At 45.9% G+C, this 22,665-nt stretch overlaps 1 long non-coding RNA gene across 1 annotated transcript in view; it reads right to left on the bottom strand.

The window, feature by feature from the left end:
- LOC138297355 (uncharacterized) overlaps window positions 1–18,407 on the bottom strand; it is a 206,535-nt gene extending 188,128 nt beyond the window's left edge. The window contains exon 1 of the long non-coding RNA XR_011204046.1: window positions 18,374–18,407. This is a non-coding gene — a long non-coding RNA (uncharacterized lncRNA). The remainder of the gene's footprint in view (window positions 1–18,373) is intronic.
- Between the last annotated feature and the right edge of the window lie 4,258 nt (window positions 18,408–22,665).

Genomic DNA, 22,665 nt, shown 5'->3' with positions numbered 1-22,665 from the left:
TTCCAATGAGTGAATGTGTGACAGGGGTTCATTTGCATCTACATCAACGTCTAACTGGGGGGAGATGGGGAGATGGGGAGATGGGGAGATGGGGAGATGGGGAGATGGGGAGATGGGGAGATGGGGAGATGGGGAGATGGGGAGATGGGGAGATGGGGAGATGGGGAGATTCCAATGAGTGAATGTGTGACAGGGGTTCATTTGCATCTACATCAACGTCTAACTGGAATGAGATGGGGAGATGGGGAGATGGGGAGATTCCAATGAGTGAATGTGTGACAGGGGTTCATTTGCATCTACATCAACGTCTAACTGGAATGAGACGGGGAGACGGGGAGACTCCAATGAGTGAATGTGTGACAGGGGTTCATTTGCATCTACATCAACGTCTAACTGGAGGGAGACGGGGAGACGGGGAGACGGGGAGACGGGGAGATGGGGAGATTCCAATGAGTGAATGTGTGACAGGGGTTCATTTGCATCTACATCAACGTCTAACTGGAATGAGATGGGGAGATGGGGAGATGGGGAGATGGGGAGATGGGGAGATGGGGAGATGGGGAGATGGGGAGATTCCAATGAGTGAATGTGTGACAGGGGTTCATTTGCATCTACATCAACGTCTAACTGGAATGAGATGGGGAGATGGGGAGATGGGGAGATGGGGAGATGGGGAGATGGGGAGATGGGGAGATGGGGAGATGGGGAGATGGGGAGATGGGGAGATTCCAATGAGTGAATGTGTGACAGGGGTTCATTTGCATCTACATCAACGTCTAACTGGAGGGAGATGGGGAGATGGGGAGATTCCAATGAGTGAATGTGTGACAGGGGTTCATTTGCATCTACATCAACGTCTAACTGGGGGGAGATGGGGAGATGGGGAGATGGGGAGATTCCAATGAGTGAATGTGTGACAGGGGTTCATTTGCATCTACATCAACGTCTAACTGGGGGGAGATGGGGAGATGGGGAGATTCCAATGAGTGAATGTGTGACAGGGGTTCATTTGCATCTACATCAACGTCTAACTGGGGGGAGATGGGGAGATGGGGAGATGGGGAGATTCCAATGAGTGAATGTGTGACAGGGGTTCATTTGCGTCTACATCAACGTCTAACTGGGGGGAGATGGGGAGATTCCAATGAGTGAATGTGTGACAGGGGTTCATTTGCGTCTACATCAACGTCTAACTGGGGGGAGATGGGGAGATTCCAATGAGTGAATGTGTGACAGGGGTTCATTTGCGTCTACATCAACGTCTAACTGGAATGAGATGGGGAGATGGGGAGATGGGGAGATGGGGAGATGGGGAGATTCCAATGAGTGAATGTGTGACAGGGGTTCATTTGCATCTACATCAACGTCTAACTGGGGGGAGATGGGGAGATGGGGAGATGGGGAGAAGGGGAGATTCCAATGAGTGAATGTGTGACAGGGGTTCATTTGCATCTACATCAACGTCTAACTGGGGGGAGATGGGGAGATGGGGAGATTCCAATGAGTGAATGTGTGACAGGGGTTCATTTGCATCTACATCAACGTCTAACTGGGGGGAGATGGGGAGATGGGGAGATGGGGAGATTCCAATGAGTGAATGTGTGACAGGGGTTCATTTGCATCTACATCAACGTCTAACTGGGGGGAGATGGGGAGATGGGGAGATGGGGAGATGGGGAGATGGGGAGATGGGGAGATGGGGAGATTCCAATGAGTGAATGTGTGACAGGGGTTCATTTGCATCTACATCAACGTCTAACTGTGGGGAGATGGGGAGATGGGGAGATGAGTGAATGTGTGACAGGGGTTCATTTGCATCTACATCAACGTCTAACTGTGGGGAGATGGGGAGATGGGGAGATGAGTGAATGTGTGACAGGGGTTCATTTGCATCTACATCAACGTGGGGAGATGAGTGAATGTGTGACAGGGGTTCATTTGCATCTACATCAACGTGGGGAGATGAGTGAATGTGTGACAGGGGTTCATTTGCATCTACATCAACGTGGGGAGATGGGGAGATGGGGAGATGGGGAGATTCCAATGAGTGAATGTGTGACAGGGGTTCATTTGCATCGATGGGGGAGATGGGGGAGATGGGGGAGATTTCAATGAGTGAATGTGTGACAGGGGTTCATTTGCATCTACATCAACGTCTAACTGGAATGAGATGGGGGAGATGGGGGAGATGGGGGAGATGGGGGAGATGGGGGAGATTCCAATGAGTGAATGTGTGACAGGGGTTCATTTGCATCTACATCAACGTCTAACTGGGGGGAGATGGGGAGATGGGGAGATTCCATAGAGTGAATGTGTGACAGGGGTTCATTTGCATCTACATCAACGTCTAACTGGGGGGAGATGGGGAGATGGGGAGATTCCATAGAGTGAATGTGTGACAGGGGTTCATTTGCATCTACATCAACGTCTAACTGGGGGGAGATGGGGAGATGGGGAGATTCCATAGAGTGAATGTGTGACAGGGGTTCATTTGCATCTACATCAACGTCTAACGATGGGGAGATGGGGAGATTCCATAGAGTGAATGTGTGACAGGGGTTCATTTGCATCTACATCAACGTCTAACGATGGGGAGATGGGGAGATTCCATAGAGTGAATGTGTGACAGGGGTTCATTTGCATCTACATCAACGTCTAACGATGGGGAGATGGGGAGATTCCATAGAGTGAATGTGTGACAGGGGTTCATTTGCATCTACATCAACGTCTAACGATGGGGAGATGGGGAGATTCCATAGAGTGAATGTGTGACAGGGGTTCATTTGCATCTACATCAACGTCTAACGATGGGGAGATGGGGAGATTCCATAGAGTGAATGTGTGACAGGGGTTCATTTGCATCTACATCAACGTCTAACGATGGGGAGATGGGGAGATTCCATAGAGTGAATGTGTGACAGGGGTTCATTTGCATCTACATCAACGTCTAACGATGGGGAGATGGGGAGATTCCATAGAGTGAATGTGTGACAGGGGTTCATTTGCATCTACATCAACGTCTAACGATGGGGAGATGGGGAGATTCCATAGAGTGAATGTGTGACAGGGGTTCATTTGCATCTACATCAACGTCTAACGATGGGGAGATTCCATAGAGTGAATGTGTGACAGGGGTTCATTTGCATCTACATCAACGTCTAACGATGGGGAGATGGGGAGATTCCATAGAGTGAATGTGTGACAGGGGTTCATTTGCATCTACATCAACGTCTAACGATGGGGAGATGGGGAGATTCCATAGAGTGAATGTGTGACAGGGGTTCATTTGCATCTACATCAACGTCTAACGATGGGGAGATGGGTAGATTCCATAGAGTGAATGTGTGACAGGGGTTCATTTGCATCTACATCAACGTCTAACGATGGGGAGATGGGTAGATTCCATAGAGTGAATGTGTGACAGGGGTTCATTTGCATCTACATCAACGTCTAACGATGGGGAGATGGGTAGATTCCATAGAGTGAATGTGTGACAGGGGTTCATTTGCATCTACATCAACGTCTAACGATGGGGAGATGGGGAGATTCCATAGAGTGAATGTGTGACAGGGGTTCATTTGCATCTACATCAACGTCTAACGATGGGGAGATGGGGAGATTCCATAGAGTGAATGTGTGACAGGGGTTCATTTGCATCTACATCAACGTCTAACGATGGGGAGATGGGGAGATTCCATAGAGTGAATGTGTGACAGGGGTTCATTTGCATCTACATCAACGTCTAACGATGGGGAGATGGGGAGATTCCATAGAGTGAATGTGTGACAGGGGTTCATTTGCATCTACATCAACGTCTAACGATGGGGAGATGGGGAGATTCCATAGAGTGAATGTGTGACAGGGGTTCATTTGCATCTACATCAACGTCTAACGATGGGGAGATGGGGAGATTCCATAGAGTGAATGTGTGACAGGGGTTCATTTGCATCTACATCAACGTCTAACGATGGGGAGATGGGGAGATTCCATAGAGTGAATGTGTGACAGGGGTTCATTTGCATCTACATCAACGTCTAACGATGGGGAGATGGGGAGATTCCATAGAGTGAATGTGTGACAGGGTTTCATTTGCATCTACATCAACGTCTAACGATGGGGAGATGGGGAGATTCCATAGAGTGAATGTGTGACAGGGTTTCATTTGCATCTACATCAACGTCTAACGATGGGGAGATGGGGAGATTCCATAGAGTGAATGTGTGACAGGGTTTCATTTGCATCTACATCAACGTCTAACGATGGGGAGATGGGGAGATTCCATAGAGTGAATGTGTGACAGGGGTTCATTTGCATCTACATCAACGTCTAACGATGGGGAGATGGGGAGATGGGGAGATGGGGAGATGGGGAGATGGGGAGATGGGGAGATGGGGAGATGGGGAGATGGGGAGATGGGGAGATTCCAATGAGTGAATGTGTGACAGGGGTTCATTTGCATCTACATCAACGTCTAACTGGAATGAGATGGGGAGATGGGGAGATTCCAATGAGTGAATGTGTGACAGGGGTTCATTTGCATCTACATCAACGTCTAACGATGGGGAGATGGGGAGATTCCAATGAGTGAATGTGTGACAGGGGTTCATTTGCATCTACATCAACGTCTAACGATGGGGAGATGGGGAGATGGGGAGATTCCAATGAGTGAATGTGTGACAGGGGTTCATTTGCATCTACATCAACGTCTAACGATGGGGAGATGGGGAGATTCCAATGAGTGAATGTGTGACAGGGGTTCATTTGCATCTACATCAACGTCTAACGATGGGGAGATGGGGAGATTCCAATGAGTGAATGTGTGACAGGGGTTCATTTGCATCTACATCAACGTCTAACGATGGGGAGATGGGGAGATGGGGAGATTCCAATGAGTGAATGTGTGACAGGGGTTCATTTGCATCTACATCAACGTCTAACGATGGGGAGATTCCAATGAGTGAATGTGTGACAGGGGTTCATTTGCATCTACATCAACGTCTAACGATGGGGAGATGGGGAGATTCCAATGAGTGAATGTGTGACAGGGGTTCATTTGCATCTACATCAACGTCTAACGATGGGGAGATGGGGAGATTCCAATGAGTGAATGTGTGACAGGGGTTCATTTGCATCTACATCAACGTCTAACGATGGGGAGATTCCAATGAGTGAATGTGTGACAGGGGTTCATTTGCATCTACATCAACGTCTAACGATGGGGAGATTCCAATGAGTGAATGTGTGACAGGGGTTCATTTGCATCTACATCAACGTGGGGAGATGGGGAGATTCCAATGAGTGAATGTGTGACAGGGGTTCATTTGCATCTACATCAACGTGGGGAGATGGGGAGATTCCAATGAGTGAATGTGTGACAGGGGTTCATTTGCATCTACATCAACGTGGGGAGATGGGGAGATTCCAATGAGTGAATGTGTGACAGGGGTTCATTTGCATCTACATCAACGTGGGGAGATGGGGAGATTCCAATGAGTGAATGTGTGACAGGGGTTCATTTGCATCTACATCAACGTGGGGAGATGGGGAGATTCCAATGAGTGAATGTGTGACAGGGGTTCATTTGCATCTACATCAACGTGGGGAGATGGGGAGATTCCAATGAGTGAATGTGTGACAGGGGTTCATTTGCATCTACATCAACGTGGGGAGATGGGGAGATTCCAATGAGTGAATGTGTGACAGGGGTTCATTTGCATCTACATCAACGTGGGGAGATGGGGAGATTCCAATGAGTGAATGTGTGACAGGGGTTCATTTGCATCTACGGGGAGATGGGGAGATGGGGAGATTCCAATGAGTGAATGTGTGACAGGGGTTCATTTGCATCTACATCAACGTGGGGAGATGGGGAGATTCCAATGAGTGAATGTGTGACAGGGGTTCATTTGCATCTACATCAACGTGGGGAGATGGGGAGATTCCAATGAGTGAATGTGTGACAGGGGTTCATTTGCATCTACGGGGAGATGGGGAGATGGGGAGATTCCAATGAGTGAATGTGTGACAGGGGTTCATTTGCATCTACATCAACGTCTAACTGGGGGGAGATGGGGAGATGGGGAGATTCCAATGAGTGAATGTGTGACAGGGGTTCATTTGCATCTACATCAACGTCTAACGATGGGGAGATGGGGAGATTCCAATGAGTGAATGTGTGACAGGGGTTCATTTGCATCTACATCAACGTCTAACGATGGGGAGATGGGGAGATTCCAATGAGTGAATGTGTGACAGGGGTTCATTTGCATCTACATCAACGTCTAACGATGGGGAGATGGGGAGATTCCAATGAGTGAATGTGTGACAGGGGTTCATTTGCATCTACATCAACGTCTAACGATGGGGAGATGGGGAGATGGGGAGATGGGGAGATTCCAATGAGTGAATGTGTGACAGGGGTTCATTTGCATCTACATCAACGTCTAACGATGGGGAGATGGGGAGATGGGGAGATTCCAATGAGTGAATGTGTGACAGGGGTTCATTTGCATCTACATCAACGTCTAACGATGGGGAGATGGGGAGATGGGGAGATTCCAATGAGTGAATGTGTGACAGGGGTTCATTTGCATCTACATCAACGTCTAACGATGGGGAGATGGGGAGATGGGGAGATGGGGAGATGGGGAGATTCCAATGAGTGAATGTGTGACAGGGGTTCATTTGCATCTACATCAACGTCTAACGATGGGGAGATGGGGAGATGGGGAGATTCCAATGAGTGAATGTGTGACAGGGGTTCATTTGCATCTACATCAACGTCTAACGATGGGGAGATGGGGAGATTCCAATGAGTGAATGTGTGACAGGGGTTCATTTGCATCTACATCAACGTCTAACGATGGGGAGATGGGGAGATTCCAATGAGTGAATGTGTGACAGGGGTTCATTTGCATCTACGGGGAGATGGGGAGATGGGGAGATGGGGAGATGGGGAGATTCCAATGAGTGAATGTGTGACAGGGGTTCATTTGCATCTACGGGGAGATGGGGAGATGGGGAGATGGGGAGATTCCAATGAGTGAATGTGTGACAGGGGTTCATTTGCATCTACGGGGAGATGGGGAGATTCCAATGAGTGAATGTGTGACAGGGGTTCATTTGCATCTACGGGGAGATGGGGAGATGGGGAGATGGGGAGATTCCAATGAGTGAATGTGTGACAGGGGTTCATTTGCATCTACGGGGAGATGGGGAGATTCCAATGAGTGAATGTGTGACAGGGGTTCATTTGCATCTACGGGGAGATGGGGAGATGGGGAGATGGGGAGATTCCAATGAGTGAATGAGTGACAGGGGTTCATTTGCATCTACGGGGAGATGGGGAGATGGGGAGATTCCAATGAGTGAATGAGTGACAGGGGTTCATTTGCATCTACGGGGAGATGGGGAGATTCCAATGAGTGAATGTGTGACAGGGGTTCATTTGCATCTACGGGGAGATGGGGAGATGGGGAGAATCCAATGAGTGAATGAGTGACAGGGGTTCATTTGCATCTACGGGGAGATGGGGAGATGGGGAGATTCCAATGAGTGAATGAGTGACAGGGGTTCATTTGCATCTACGGGGAGATGGGGAGATGGGGAGATGTGTGACAGGGGTTCATTTGCGTCTACATCAACGTCTAACTGGGGGGAGATGGGGAGATTCCAATGAGTGAATGTGTGACAGGGGTTCATTTGCGTCTACATCAACGTCTAACTGGGGGGAGATGGGGAGATGGGGAGATTCCAATGAGTGAATGTGTGACAGGGGTTCATTTGCGTCTACATCAACGTCTAACTGGGGGGAGATGGGGAGATTCCAATGAGTGAATGTGTGACAGGGGTTCATTTGCGTCTACATCAACGTCTAACTGGGGGGAGATGGGGAGATTCCAATGAGTGAATGTGTGACAGGGGTTCATTTGCGTCTACATCAACGTCTAACTGGGGGGAGATGGGGAGATGGGGAGATTCCAATGAGTGAATGTGTGACAGGGGTTCATTTGCGTCTACATCAACGTCTAACTGGGGGGAGATGGGGAGATTCCAATGAGTGAATGTGTGACAGGGGTTCATTTGCGTCTACATCAACGTCTAACTGGGGGGAGATGGGGAGATTCCAATGAGTGAATGTGTGACAGGGGTTCATTTGCGTCTACATCAACGTCTAACTGGGGGGAGATGGGGAGATGGGGAGATTCCAATGAGTGAATGTGTGACAGGGGTTCATTTGCGTCTACATCAACGTCTAACTGGAATGTGATGGGGAGATGGGGAGACGGGGAGACTCCAATGAGTGAATGTGTGACAGGGGTTCATTTGCGTCTACATCAACGTCTAACTGGGGGGAGATGGGGAGATTCCAATGAGTGAATGTGTGACAGGGGTTCATTTGCGTCTACATCAACGTCTAACTGGGGGGAGATGGGGAGATTCCAATGAGTGAATGTGTGACAGGGGTTCATTTGCGTCTACATCAACGTCTAACTGGGGGGAGATGGGGAGATGGGGAGATTCCAATGAGTGAATGTGTGACAGGGGTTCATTTGCGTCTACATCAACGTCTAACTGGGGGGAGATGGGGAGATTCCAATGAGTGAATGTGTGACAGGGGTTCATTTGCGTCTACATCAACGTCTAACTGGGGGGAGATGGGGAGATTCCAATGAGTGAATGTGTGACAGGGGTTCATTTGCGTCTACATCAACGTCTAACTGGGGGGAGATGGGGAGATGGGGAGATTCCAATGAGTGAATGTGTGACAGGGGTTCATTTGCGTCTACATCAACGTCTAACTGGAATGTGATGGGGAGATGGGGAGACGGGGAGACTCCAATGAGTGAATGTGTGACAGGGGTTCATTTGCGTCTACATCAACGTCTAACTGGGGGGAGATGGGGAGATGGGGAGATTCCAACGAGTGAATGTGTGACAGGGGTTCATTTGCGTCTACATCAACGTCTAACTGGAATGAGATGGGGAGATGGGGAGACTCCAATGAGTGAATGTGTGACAGGGGTTCATTTGCGTCTACATCAACGTCTAACTGGAATGAGATGGGGAGATGAGGAGACAGGGAGACTCCAATGAGTGAATGTGTGACAGGGGTTCATTTGCGTCTACATCAACGTCTAACTGGAATGAGATGGGGAGACGGGGAGACTCCAATGAGTGAATGTGTGACAGGGGTTCATTTGCGTCTACATCAACGTCTAACTGGAATGAGATGGGGAGATGGGGAGACGGGGAGACTCCAATGAGTGAATGTGTGACAGGGGTTCATTTGCGTCTACATCAACGTCTAACTGGAATGAGATGGGGAGACGGGGAGACTCCAATGAGTGAATGTGTGACAGGGGTTCATTTGCGTCTACATCAACGTCTAACTGGAATGAGACGGGGAGACGGGGAGATGGGGAGACTCCAATGAGTGAATGTGTGACAGGGGTTCATTTGCGTCTACATCAACGTCTAACTGGAATGAGATGGGGAGATGGGGAGACTCCAATGAGTGAATGTGTGACAGGGGTTCATTTGCGTCTACATCAACGTCTAACTGGAATGTGATGGGGAGATGGGGAGATGGGGAGACGGGGAGACTCCAATGAGTGAATGTGTGACAGGGGTTCATTTGCGTCTACATCAACGTCTAACTGGAATGAGATGGGGAGACTCCAATGAGTGAATGTGTGACAGGGGTTCATTTGCGTCTACATCAACGTCTAACTGGAAGGAGATGGGGAGACGGGGAGATGGGGAGACTCCAATGAGTGAATGTGTGACAGGGGTTCATTTGCGTCTACATCAACGTCTAACTGGAAGGAGATGGGGAGATGGGGAGACGGGGAGATGGGGAGACTCCAATGAGTGAATGTGTGACAGGGGTTCATTTGCGTCTACATCAACGTCTAACTGGAATGAGATGGGGAGATGGGGAGACTCCAATGAGTGAATGTGTGACAGGGGTTCGTTTGCGTCTACATCAACGTCTAACTGGAATGAGATGGGGAGACTCCAATGAGTGAATGTGTGACAGGGGTTCATTTGCGTCTAACTGGAATGAGACGGGGAGACTCCAATGAGTGAATGTGTGACAGGGGTTCATTTGCGTCTACATCAACGTCTAACTGGAATGAGACGGGGAGACTCCAATGAGTGAATGTGTGACAGGGGTTCATTTGCGTCTAACTGGAATGAGACGGGGAGACGGGGAGACTCCAATGAGTGAATGTGTGACAGGGGTTCATTTGCGTCTACATCAACGTCTAACTGGAAGGAGATGGGGAGATGGGGAGACGGGGAGACTCCAATGAGTGAATGTGTGACAGGGGTTCATTTGCGTCTACATCAACGTCTAACTGGAATGAGATGGGGAGATGGGGAGATGGGGAGACTCCAATGAGTGAATGTGTGACAGGGGTTCATTTGCGTCTACATCAACGTCTAACTGGAATGAGACGGGGAGACTCCAATGAGTGAATGTGTGACAGGGGTTCATTTGCGTCTACATCAACGTCTAACTGGAATGAGACGGGGAGACTCCAATGAGTGAATGTGTGACAGGGGTTCATTTGCGTCTACATCAACGTCTAACTGGAATGAGACGGGGAGATTCCAATGAGTGAATGTGTGACAGGGGTTCATTTGCGTCTACATCAACGTCTAACTGGAATGAGACGGGGAGACGCGTGAGAAAGCACCTCCAATGAGTGAATGTTTGACATTGCTTCATTTGCGTCTACATCAACGTCTAACTGGAATGAGATGGGGAGATGGGGAGATGGCATGAAGAAGCACCTCCAATGAGTGAATGTGTGACAGGGGTTCATTTGCGTCTACATCAACGTCTAACTGGAATGAGACGGGGAGACGCGTGAGGAAGCACCTCCAATGAGTGAATGTGTGACAGGGGTTCATTTGCAACTACATCAACGTCTAACTGGAATGAGATGGGGATGGGGAGATAAGGAAGACGCGTGAGGAAGCACCTCCAATGAGTGAATGTGTGACAGGGGTTCATTTGCGTCTACATCAACGTCTAACTGGAATGAGACGGGGAGATAAGGAAGACGCGTGAGGAAGCACCTCCAATGAGTGAATGTGTGACAGGGGTTCATTTGCGTCTACATTAACGTCTAACTGAAATGAGACGGGGAGATGGGGAGACTCTGGGAGACTCTGCGCACGGGGAGATTCTGCGCACGGGGAGATAGGGAGACCGGGAGATTCTGCGCACGGGGAGATAGGGAGACCGGGAGATTCTGCGCACGGGGAGATAGGGAGACCGGGAGATGGGGAGATTCTGCGCACAGGAAAACATGTGAGGGGGAGATGGGGAGATTCTGCGCACAGAAGACGGGGAGATAGGGAGACCAGGAGATTCTGCGCATGGGGAGATTCTGCGCACGGGGAGACGGGGAGATTCTGCACACAGGAAGACACGTGAGGAATCACCTCCAATGAGTGAATGTGTGAAAAAGGTTGACATGCGTCTACATCAACATGGGGAGATTCTGCGCACAGGAAGACACGTGAGGAAGCACCTCCAATGAGTGAATGTGTGACAGGGGTGAATATGCGTCTACATCAACATCTAACTGGGCGGAGATGGGGTGGGGGGGAGATGGGGGAGATTCTGCACACAGGAAGACACGTGAGGAAGCACCTCCAATGAGTGAATGTGTGAAAAAGGTTCATATGCGTCTACATCAAGATGGGGAGATTCTGCGCACAGGAAGACACGTGAGGAAGCACCTCCAATGAGGTGAATCTGGGGGAGATGGGGGAGATTCTGCGCACAGAAAGACACGAAGAAGCACCTCCCATGAGTGAATGTGTGAAAAAGGTTCATATGCGTCTACATCGAGATGGGGAGATGCTGCACACAGGAAGACACGTGAGGAAGCACCTCCAATGAGTGAATGTGTGAAAAAGGTTCATATGCGTAGATGGGGAGATTCTGCTCACAGGAAGACACATGAGGAAGCACCTCCAATGAGTGAATGTGTGAAAAAGGTTCATATGCGTAGATGGGGAGATTCTGCGCACAGGAAGACACGTGAGGAAGCACCTCCAATGAGTGAATGTGCGAAAAAGGTTCATATGCGTAGATGGGGAGATTCTGTCCACAGGAAGACACGTGAGGAAGCACCTCCAATTAATGAATCTGGGGGAGATGGGGGAGATTCTGCACACAGGAAGACACGTGAGGAAGCACCTCCAATGAGTGAATGTGGGGGAGATGGGGAGATTCTGCGCACAGGAAGACACGTGTGGAAGCACCTCCAATGAGTGAATGTGTGACAAGGGTTCATATGCGTCTACATCAACGTCTAACTGGGGGAGATGGGGAGATTCTGCGCTCAGGCAGACCCGTGAGGAAGCACCTCCAATGAGTGAATGTGTGACAAGGGTTCATATGCGTCTACATCAATGTCTAACTGGAATGAGATGGGGAGATTCTGCGCACAGGAAGACACGTGAGGAAGCACCTCAAATGAGTGAATGTGTGAAAAAGGTTCATATGCGTAGATGGGGAGATTCTGCGCACAGGAACACATGTGAGGAAGCACCTCCAATGAGTGAATGTGTGAAAAAGTTTCATATGCGTCTACATCAACGTCTAACTGGAATGAGATGGGGAGGTGGGGGGATTCTGCGCACAGGAAGACACGTGAGGAAGCAACTCCAATGAGTGTGTGATAAGGGTTCATAAAGGTCTACATTAAAGTATAACTGGAATGAGATGGGGAGCACAGGAAGACATGTTAGAAAGTAAGTCCAATGAGTCTGTGATAAGGGTTCATAAAGGTCTACATCAAAGTCTAACTGGGATGAGATGGGAGATTCTGCGCACAGGAAGACACGTGAGAAAACAACTCCAATGAGTGTGTGAGATAAGGGTTCATAAAGGTCTACATTAAAGTATAACTGGAATGAGATGGGGAGCACAGGAAGACACGTGAGAAAGTAACTCCAATGAGTGTGTGTGATAAGGGTTCATAAAGGTCTACATTAAAGTATAACTGGAATGAGATGGGGAGCACAGGAAGACACATGAGAAAGTAACTCCAATGAGTGAGTGACTGTGGGAATAAGGGTTCATAAATGTTTACCTCAAAGTAGGGAGATACTGTGCACTGGATGACAATTGAGGAAGTAACTCCAATGTGTGTGGGATAAAGGTTTATTAACCTCTACAACAAAATCTAACTATTGGGTGGTGGGGGGGAGATGGGGAAGAGATGACGAGGGTGGAGGGGGGAGAGATCAGCATTAGATAACACATGAGAAAGAAACGCCGAGGAGTGTGTGGGATTAAGTTTCACTAACTACCACAACCATGTCTAACTGGAACGAGATTGGGAGATCGATGCAGAGATGATATCTACATTGGATGAAACATGTGAAAGGAACTCCAATGAGTGTATGTAAAAAAGTTCAGGGGATCACAATCTTCCACAACCATGTCTAACTGGAATTAGGAGGGGAGAGAGGGGGAGATGTCTAATGAGCTGGGAGATAGAGAATATATCTGTGTCAGATTAAACACTGAAAAGTAACTCCAATGTGAGTGGGAATAAAGGTTGACGGTCTTCCACAACAATGTCTAACTGGAATGAGATGGGGAGATATATTTGCATCAGATGAATCATGCGAAAGTAACTCAAATGAGTGTGTCGGATAAAGCTTCAGAGGTGTACTATCTTCCACAATTATGTCAGACAGGGAGACTACATCCAATGAGGGCATGGGATAAAGGTTTGGAGGCTCGCTATTATCCACAACTGTGTCCGACAGGGCGATGGGGAGACGAGGTCTGCATCAGATGAAACATGCAAGAGGTACTCCAGTGAGTGTGGAATAAATGGTCAAAGGCTTGCTGTTTTCCACAACTATGTTTAAATGGGGAAATGGGTGGAGAGTGGGAAATGAGGAGATGCTATTGGTCAGCATCAGTTAAAACATGTGAAAGGACCTCCATTGAATGTTAGGGAGGAATGTTTAGAGGCTCACTGTTTTCCACAACTATGTCCAACAGGAATGAGACTAGGAGACTGGTTTTCAAACCTATTCAAAACCTCCCACACTGATTGACATGTTAGAAATTGGGTCTCTAGTTGGCAGTCAGTTTACACCCTGTCCAAGTAGGGACCCTCACTCTAGCCTGGGTATGGAAAATACACAGCTCATAATCCCTACTCACCCCCTCGGTATCTTGGTTCAAGCAGGTTCATCTCAGAGGCAATGTGTGAAGTATGTACACAAACATACATTAACACCATGAAAACTACAAAACTAGTTCACACCAGTTTAGAAAAATATCTAATGTTTATCTAAAACATACTAGACCAAATGGAGAAAAATCCAACTTATAGAATTAATATCCCAAATTTTAAAGCAAAGATTCTTAATCTATGCAAATCAATTGATGTGTTGCTTTAGCACAAAGTACCTGGTATGCATTAAAAAAAAAAAAAAAAAAAAAAAGTTTTTCAGAAAAGCAAGTAGTGTGTCAATTCCTTAACCACAAATGACACCATGCGTCAATTATTTCTCGACCAGGTAAGCGATACATCAATTCTTTCCTCACAGGGAAGGGATTAATCGATTTCCAGGCAGGCTGCCTCAGGTCTTTGCAGTGATGTTGAAGTTTTGACACCCAAGGACGATGTGTGGAAAATCCAGACCGACACTAATCATGAAATCACGCTGAGCTGGTGATGTGCCGATTTCTGCAGCCACCAGGCAGGCACTGTATCGATTTTACAGCCACAAGATGGGTGCTGCGTCACTTTTTCTCTCTCTCATTGGGTACCTCAGTTAACACTATAATCATACACCATTTCTTTGAGGACCTTGATACCCCTTTACTCACAAAGTAGTTATTTGAAACATTACTATCATCATGTTCTCTCTGTGGGGACCTGGGCATGTCTATTCTAACAACTTTTCTCTGTGGGACCTGGGCACCAATATAACCACGCATTATCTTTGTAGCAACTTGAGCATGACTCATCATGCACTCCTTCTACAAGGACGTCCATCAAACTATTATCCCTACATGAACTTTGATTTTCACACAGTTTCTCTACAGGTCTAGAATTACTAGCTCTGAGGATGTGGCATCCCTATAATCCACACTCTGAATACCTAAGCATGACTATAAAAACATACTATCTCTGTGGACCTGGATAACAGAATCAAACTATCTCTGTGGGGCCAGGGCATCCCAGTAATCACATTCTGTGGGGACCAGGCGTCATTATAAGCAATCACAAACTATCACTGTGGGGTCTTGAACATCACTGTAATCACACACTATCTCAAAGGGGACTTGAATAGGACTACAAAGATGATCCATCTCATTCTGTACCAAGGTAACACTAATCATGCACCATTTCTATGAGGACCTTGATACCCATATATTCACAGTTCACACACTAACTGGAGAGATGAAGTGACTTTAATCACACGGTCTTTGGAGACTTGAACATTTAAATAATCATCATCAATATGGGACCCAGGCATTTATATAATCACACTATCTTTGAGAAGACTTGAACTTGACTCACAGCACTATCTTATGATTTTGACAGTCATCCCAGTTTCACCACAGGTCTATAATCACTAGCTCCATAAGGATGTGGCATCCCTATAATCCACACTCTGTGGGGACTGGGCTTCACTATCACACAATATCTCTAATAGACCTAATCATCAATACAAGGCACACTATATGTACAGGGATCTGGCCTTCACTCTAAAACATAACATCTCTGCAGGTACCTGAGCATGATTATTAAAATACAGTGTTCCTACAAGGACATGAGTAGACCACCATGTAGGGACTTGAATGTGCCTTTAATCACACACCATCTCTGTGGTTATTTGAACAGAACTATAATCACATACTACCTCTGGGGGAGGCCTTTATCATGAATATCACCAGACCCTATCTCTAATGGGACTTGAGTGTAAGTATAGTTAAATGCTAGATTTGTGTGGACTTCAGCATTAGTGTAAATGTCTACATGGAACTTTGCATCAATATAATCACACGCTACCTCTATGGGGACCTGGGCATCAGTATAATCACACTAGCTCTGTGGGGGCTTAAGTATTACTATCATCTCACACACTGTCAGCTCTTGAATATTATCACATGGCATATGTTTGAGAACTATTATTGTAGTCATGACAAAGAAAACCTAGCAGTGAAAGTATTGAAAAAGAACAGGTAATCTCACATTGGCTTTATTATTTGCCCACACTGTAGGATCTTTGGCATCTAAATTAACTTAACTACTTTTTATGTCCTTATTCCTTAAGGAATGAGCACTCAGCAATAGGCTAAACATGCATTCAATATGGTATTGTTTTCTCCTGAAAAATGCATCATCATTAAAACTCAATTTATGTGTGTTCCTTCAGGAACATCCTGATATAATTTAGGTATAGCAATGAAACATAGCATTTACCAATGTGTTCATGACTGTATTCAAGGTTAGTAACCCATGTTCAAGTTCCCATAAGAATGGTTCTGTGCATGTGCCATAATGAAGCTTCATTTGTATATTTGAATCAGGATCCTGTATCATTTTTTCTTGACATTTGTTTGTAATTATTATATTTTAAGGCATTGGGAAAAATTAGTCCCCACAAGGCAGGTACCCACACAGTCCCCCACGAGGATGTGAATACACACAATTGGTCTGAAAATGAATTCCATCTCATACATGTTTCAAAATCCTCTTTATTTTCTTCAGCGGATGTCAATGCAAAACAGTCAACACGTGTTTTGAGACAGTCTCTTCTTAAGGGATGTTTAACAAAATAAAACCGTGTATAGACACTGCACAAATAATCAATACATAGCATTTAACATTTCATGGTGAATAAAAACATCCAGATAAAATAACTGTTTTCATGCCAAAATGCAAACATAATGAACAGTTAGAGGTTTTACAATAGCAGTTCCAGTGTCGTAACAAAGGCCCCCACAGTGTGAGGGAGGGGGCGAGCTGTGGGGTGGGGTGCTCCTCAGCACAGTGCTCTGGCCTAAAAACCCCTGCCTGAGTCCGGGGATTGGATCGGGCGGGGGCTTCAAGTTTGGTTACGCTATTGAGCAGTTCAATTGTAATTACATTGTAACAGTACTTATTTCACTCATATCTAGAGCAATACTCTATAACAGATATAATTGTTGAAAAATAGGAACACAGGACCAAACAAAGGTCGCATCTCAAGCATCAGCACACACGATATGAGGGGAAAAAGAAATCTTAATTAAAGATCTGATCGAACAATACTTCCCATCAAAGCTTAAACCCAAAGATTAATTCCACAGTGAATTACATATTTATTACAATTCAAAATTAGAAGTTACAGTCTAATCCCCATCAGGATCGAATCCCTACCAGGTCAGACTCAAACGTTGCCACACTGGTGTTAAAACAACAGTCCCATTTCCGTGTGAATAAAATGAAATCACTTAGAGTTTAACAGCATCCTAAACGCAATTTCGCCAAGATCCTCCCAAAAGGAAGGTAAACAAAGTTGTCAAAATTAATGTTTCCTTCCATACTGTACTATGAAAATGTACTCACAAACGGGGTGAAACATTTAGCATCATAATCGAACTGTTTAAATAATGATTCATGAAGTAGTTACATGTACCTACAAACAGAAAGCCGAGTTATAATTAGACGTAAAAAGGTTCTGACCATTATCACGGTCATGCTTTTTTTTTCCAATGAAGTTATGAATCCCACACAGCAGGTTGTTGAGGTGAAAAGTTACAATGGGAGACAAAAGCAATCGAAAAGCCAATACGGACATTAAGAAAAGCCGTTGCTGTCTTAACAACCCCACTAGCTTCTTCACTATATAGTACGCAAACGCGCAAGGACAAGGGTTGAGAGGTAGTATAGCACTACAGATAAGTGATGACACTCTTCCTCAGAGAAATAAGTTTACAGAACAAAATGTAAGGAAATATCAAACACAGATACATTCCATACGTGCTCATCACAAGCCAAGCGTTACGCGAAGCCGAACAAACTGACTGTACCAATCAGTCTCAACTTTCGGAGCATCGTGACAGTGTCGCTGGCACTAATGCGCTAAAAAACACATATTAACGCGACATTTCCCAGACCTAAAAGGAGTTAAATACGCTCTATAAATAAGATCGTTCAGAAAAAGAGAATAACCACCACGTTACCTTAAATACGGTACAATCGCCCAAGAAATCACTGTCTAAAACAATATTAACCAATCAAAGATAACATTGGCATAGAGCAGAACAAGTTTTATCTAATAACACATCTATTTAAGTGCCTTCAAATATATATTATTAAGTTACCTCAAGAAAACCCCAAACAGTCACAGCTCAAATCGGTAAGAGGCGTGTGCTGGTAAGCACCTGACATATATATACCTTAGCTAATGATTCGCACCTGTGAGAGGGAGCATGGCCACCTATAAAGAAGGAGAAAAGACTTTGGAGCAAATTTCTAGGCATTCATGAGCCCCAACTACTACCATCAATCAAAAACAAAAAAAGTGTGAGAAACGACACCATAAATAAAAAAAAAGAGTACTAAAAATGGTCTAGCCGGCCGAAAAGAAATGTTAATTAAGAAGGAAAAAAGCCGAAATGGCGTGAGCTAGACTCGAAGCTTGAGAAGTAACTAGTCGCATGAAGGTGCATCTACTCTATATGGCTTCATATCTGTCCTTTGGAAGAAAAGCCTTCATTAAAATTGGAAGCTAACCCAAGAAACATTACGCAGCAGTTTTGAGTACATGACCCCTTTAACACTAACAGTCAGAAAGAAAAATCATTCTAAATAGACAAAGCAAGCCTCGAACCCTTGAGCTTAGCCCATTACTAATCATAGAAAGTTGCGTCTATTATATATGGGCTTTCATCTACTTTTTAGAACAAAAACTTCATTAAACCATTTTAAATTTGTTGATAAAAATGTTTTTCTTGCTTTTTAATTCTTTACTAAATCTCCACCACTCCTGTGTTTTTTACTTCTTTCATACCAATGAATTGTTTATCCTCTAGTTGAGCAAATGAGTGTGATGACGTGAAATGTATAGCCGTTGCGTGCTTGACCAAATTCTTAATGGCCCTGAGATGCTCCTTCCATCTAGTTTTCAATTTGTGCATGGTGGATCCAGTGTATTATTTACCACAAACACTATATAGATACTGTTGGAAGTGTTACAACGGATGAGTGAGGCAATACACAATTGATACTCTCCTGTTACATCTACAAATATCTTGACATCAGATACATGTTTACAACATATGCAGTTCCCACATTTGAAGGACCCTTTAGGTAGTCACAGAAGCCAGCTGGTTTTAGTACTCCTGGGGTTGTAATTAATAGTGTCACTAGGGCTAGTAATGTGCAAGTAATGTATGTGTGCCTTTCTCTACGCTATTTTAGGTTTAGCTGGTAACAGGCTTTTGAGATCAGGATCCAAGGTTAAAACATCCCAATGTTTATGTAAACTGTTATAGATTCTTCTATTGCCATTGCTGTAACTCGTGATGAATCTAATCTTACTGTTGGTGTTTTTATTTGCTGATGGACGAGCCCATAGGACAAGTGCGCACTTTGTAGTTACTTGAATAACTCTGTAGTTGCTGAATTTCTATGGTTTATGTGTGTAAAATCTGAACATAACTATAATGTCCCTGTAACATTTGGTTTTTGAGTGAATATATGTAGTATATTCACCAAAAAAACAAAGGTTACAGGGACATTATATCTAGGTTGACCTTTCATCCATATAAAACTATAGAACTTCAACAGTTATGGTTATACTTATAGTTTTAGTTACGTTAAGAACATATAGCTCCTTGCCTAAAGTTACTTTCAAGCACAAGTTATAGTTTCTTCAGATACCTATAGCTGTTAGACCTGGCATCCTTGAAGTGGTCTCCCCTCAGTTTTTGCCTCTACTTCCCAGGTTGTTGCTGTGTGCTGGACTTTGTTTTTGCTGTTTTTGTTACTCTGGGCACTTTATCACTGCTGACCAGTGCTAAAGTGCAAGTGCTCCCTATGTAAAATTGTATGTGTAATTGGCTTTTCCATGATTGGCATATTTGATTTACTAGCAAGTCCCTAGTAAAGTGCACTAGAGGTGCCTCAGGCCTGTAAATTAAATGCTACTAGTGAGCCTGCAGCACTGATTTTGCCACTCACATGAGTAGCCCTGTAACCATGGCCCAGACCTGCCACTGCAGTGTCTATGTGTGTGATTTATCACTGCCAATTCGACTTGCAAGTGTACCCACTTACCAGGCCCAAACATTCCCTTTTTATACATGTAAGGTACCCCTAAGGTAGGCCCTGGGTAGCCCCATGGGCAGGATGCAGTGTATGTTAAAGGTGGGACATGTACTAATGTGGTTTACATGTCCTAACAGTGAAATACTGCCAACTTCGGTTTTCACTGTTGCAAGGCTTATATCTCTCATAGGGTAACATGGGGGCTGCCTTTAAATATCCATAAAGTGCAGTTTCCCTTTGAAAGCAGATAGAAATATGGAGTTTGGGGTTTCTGAACTCACAATTTTAAAAATACACCTGTTAGCGAAGTTAGTTTTTAGATTGTTAGTTTGAAAATGCCACTTTTAAAAAGAACGCATTTTCTTGCTTTAACCATTCTGTCACTCTGTCTGTTTGTGGATTCCCTGTCTGGGTCAGACTGACAGTTCGGCTGTTTGTGAATGTCCTCTAGACAGTGACACAAAGGGAGCTGGGTTGTGGCCTGCATATCCAGATGAGCCATCTGGGCTGCAGTGGAGGGAGGAGTGGTCACTTACACCTGAATGGGCTGTGCCTGGCCTCACACAATGCAGTCTCTAACCCTGTGGTGTGCCTGGGGCCTGGCCTGGCAAGGCAGAATCCTGTAAACAACAGAGACGTTCCTTTGAAGTTTGCCTACTTCAAAAACATAAAGAGGTATAAGGAGTGGACCCCAAACCCCAGACTTTTAGATCACTTCTGGAACCAAGAGGAACCTCTACTGTAAGAAATGGGGTCTTTGGTTGGCAGTCAGGTTACCCCCTGGCCAAGCAAGGACCCTCACTATAGTCAGGGCAAAGGCAAAACACACCTGGTTAACCCCCCGCTCACCCTCTTGGTAGCTTGGCACAAGCAGAAAGGTTTAACCCAGAATCAATGTGTAAAATATTTGTACCAACACACACAATAATACAGTGAAAAACTACAAAATGAATCTAAAGTTTGGGGTTCTGGGTCCATTACTTATACCCCTTTCTGTATTTGAAGTAGGCAAACTTCAAAGGAAAGTGTCTGTTGTTCACAAGATCCTGCCTTGCCCAGGCCAGGCCCCAAACACACAGCAGGGGGTTGGAGACTTCATTGTGTGTTGTTGGCTCTAGGACTATGAGCACTTTATCACTGCTGATCAGTTCTAAAGTGCAGGTTTTAGGGAAGTACCCTCTTTTTGGCATGTTACCCCCAAATTCTGCCTGTCAGTGTGTTTGACTGTCTCATTGGGATCCTGCTAACCAGGACCCCAGTGCTTGTGCTCTCTCTCCTCTCAATTTTGTCACTGCAAGTTGGTAACCTAGTATTTCATCCCAAATTGGCATACTACCCCCTTATAAGTCTCTTGTATGTGTTACTTAGGTACTCAGGGCATTGGAGTTCCAGGGGATCCCTTTGGGCAGAAGCATTACTTTTGCCACCCACAGGGAGCCCATGCAAAGGCTTCTGCAGGACTGCCATTGCAGCCTGCGTGAAATGGTGCATGCACCCTTTCACTGCTATTTACACTGCACCATGTTACTTAGAAGTCACCTTCCAACCCTGAAGGCTAGGTGCAAAGTACCTGTGTGTGAGGGCACCTCTGCACTAACAAAGGTGCCCCCACGTAGTCCAGGACCATTTTCCTGGACTTCGTGAGTGCGGGGATGCCTTTTTATGCATGCACTGGACATAGGTCAATACCTAGGTCCAGCTTCACTATGGTAACTCCAAATATGGCTATGTAAGGTGTCTAACATCTTGGAATTGTATCCCAATACTGATTCTAGTATTGGTTGTACAATTCCATGCACTCTGGGGGCTCATCAGTGGAACCCAGGGTTGCCAGTCCAACCTTCTGAGATTTTCCAGGCAGCCCCAGCTGCTGCCCCCTAACAGATAGGGTTTTGCTCTCCTGTTGCTCCAGCAGCTCAAGCCCACGAAGGCAGAACAACGCATTTCCTTTGGGAGAGGGGTGTTACACCCACTCCCTTTGGAAATAGGTGTTACATACATGGGAGGGGTAGCCTCCCAGAGTCTCTGGAAATGCTTTGAAGGGCACAGTTGATGCCCTCCTTGCATATTCCAGTCTACTCTGGTTCAGGGACCCCCAGTCCCTCCTGTGGTGAGAAATTGGACAAAGGAAAGGGGAATGACCACTCCCCTGTCCATCACCACCCCAAGGGTGGTGCCCGAAGCTCCTCCAGAGTGTCCCTGGGTTTTGCCATCTTGTATTCCAAAGTGGTGGGGCACTCTGGGAGCATCGGAGTGGCCAGTGCCAGCAGGTGACGTCAGTGCCCTCCCCTGATAGGTGCTTACTGGTGTAGCTGACCAATCCCCCTTTCAGGGCTATTTAGGG

Source organism: Pleurodeles waltl, chromosome 5 (assembly GCF_031143425.1).
Source record: "Pleurodeles waltl isolate 20211129_DDA chromosome 5, aPleWal1.hap1.20221129, whole genome shotgun sequence".
NCBI lineage: Eukaryota > Metazoa > Chordata > Amphibia > Caudata > Salamandridae > Pleurodeles > Pleurodeles waltl.
Note: the sequence above shows the minus strand (reverse complement) of the source record. Positions and strands in the feature narration are given on the sequence as shown.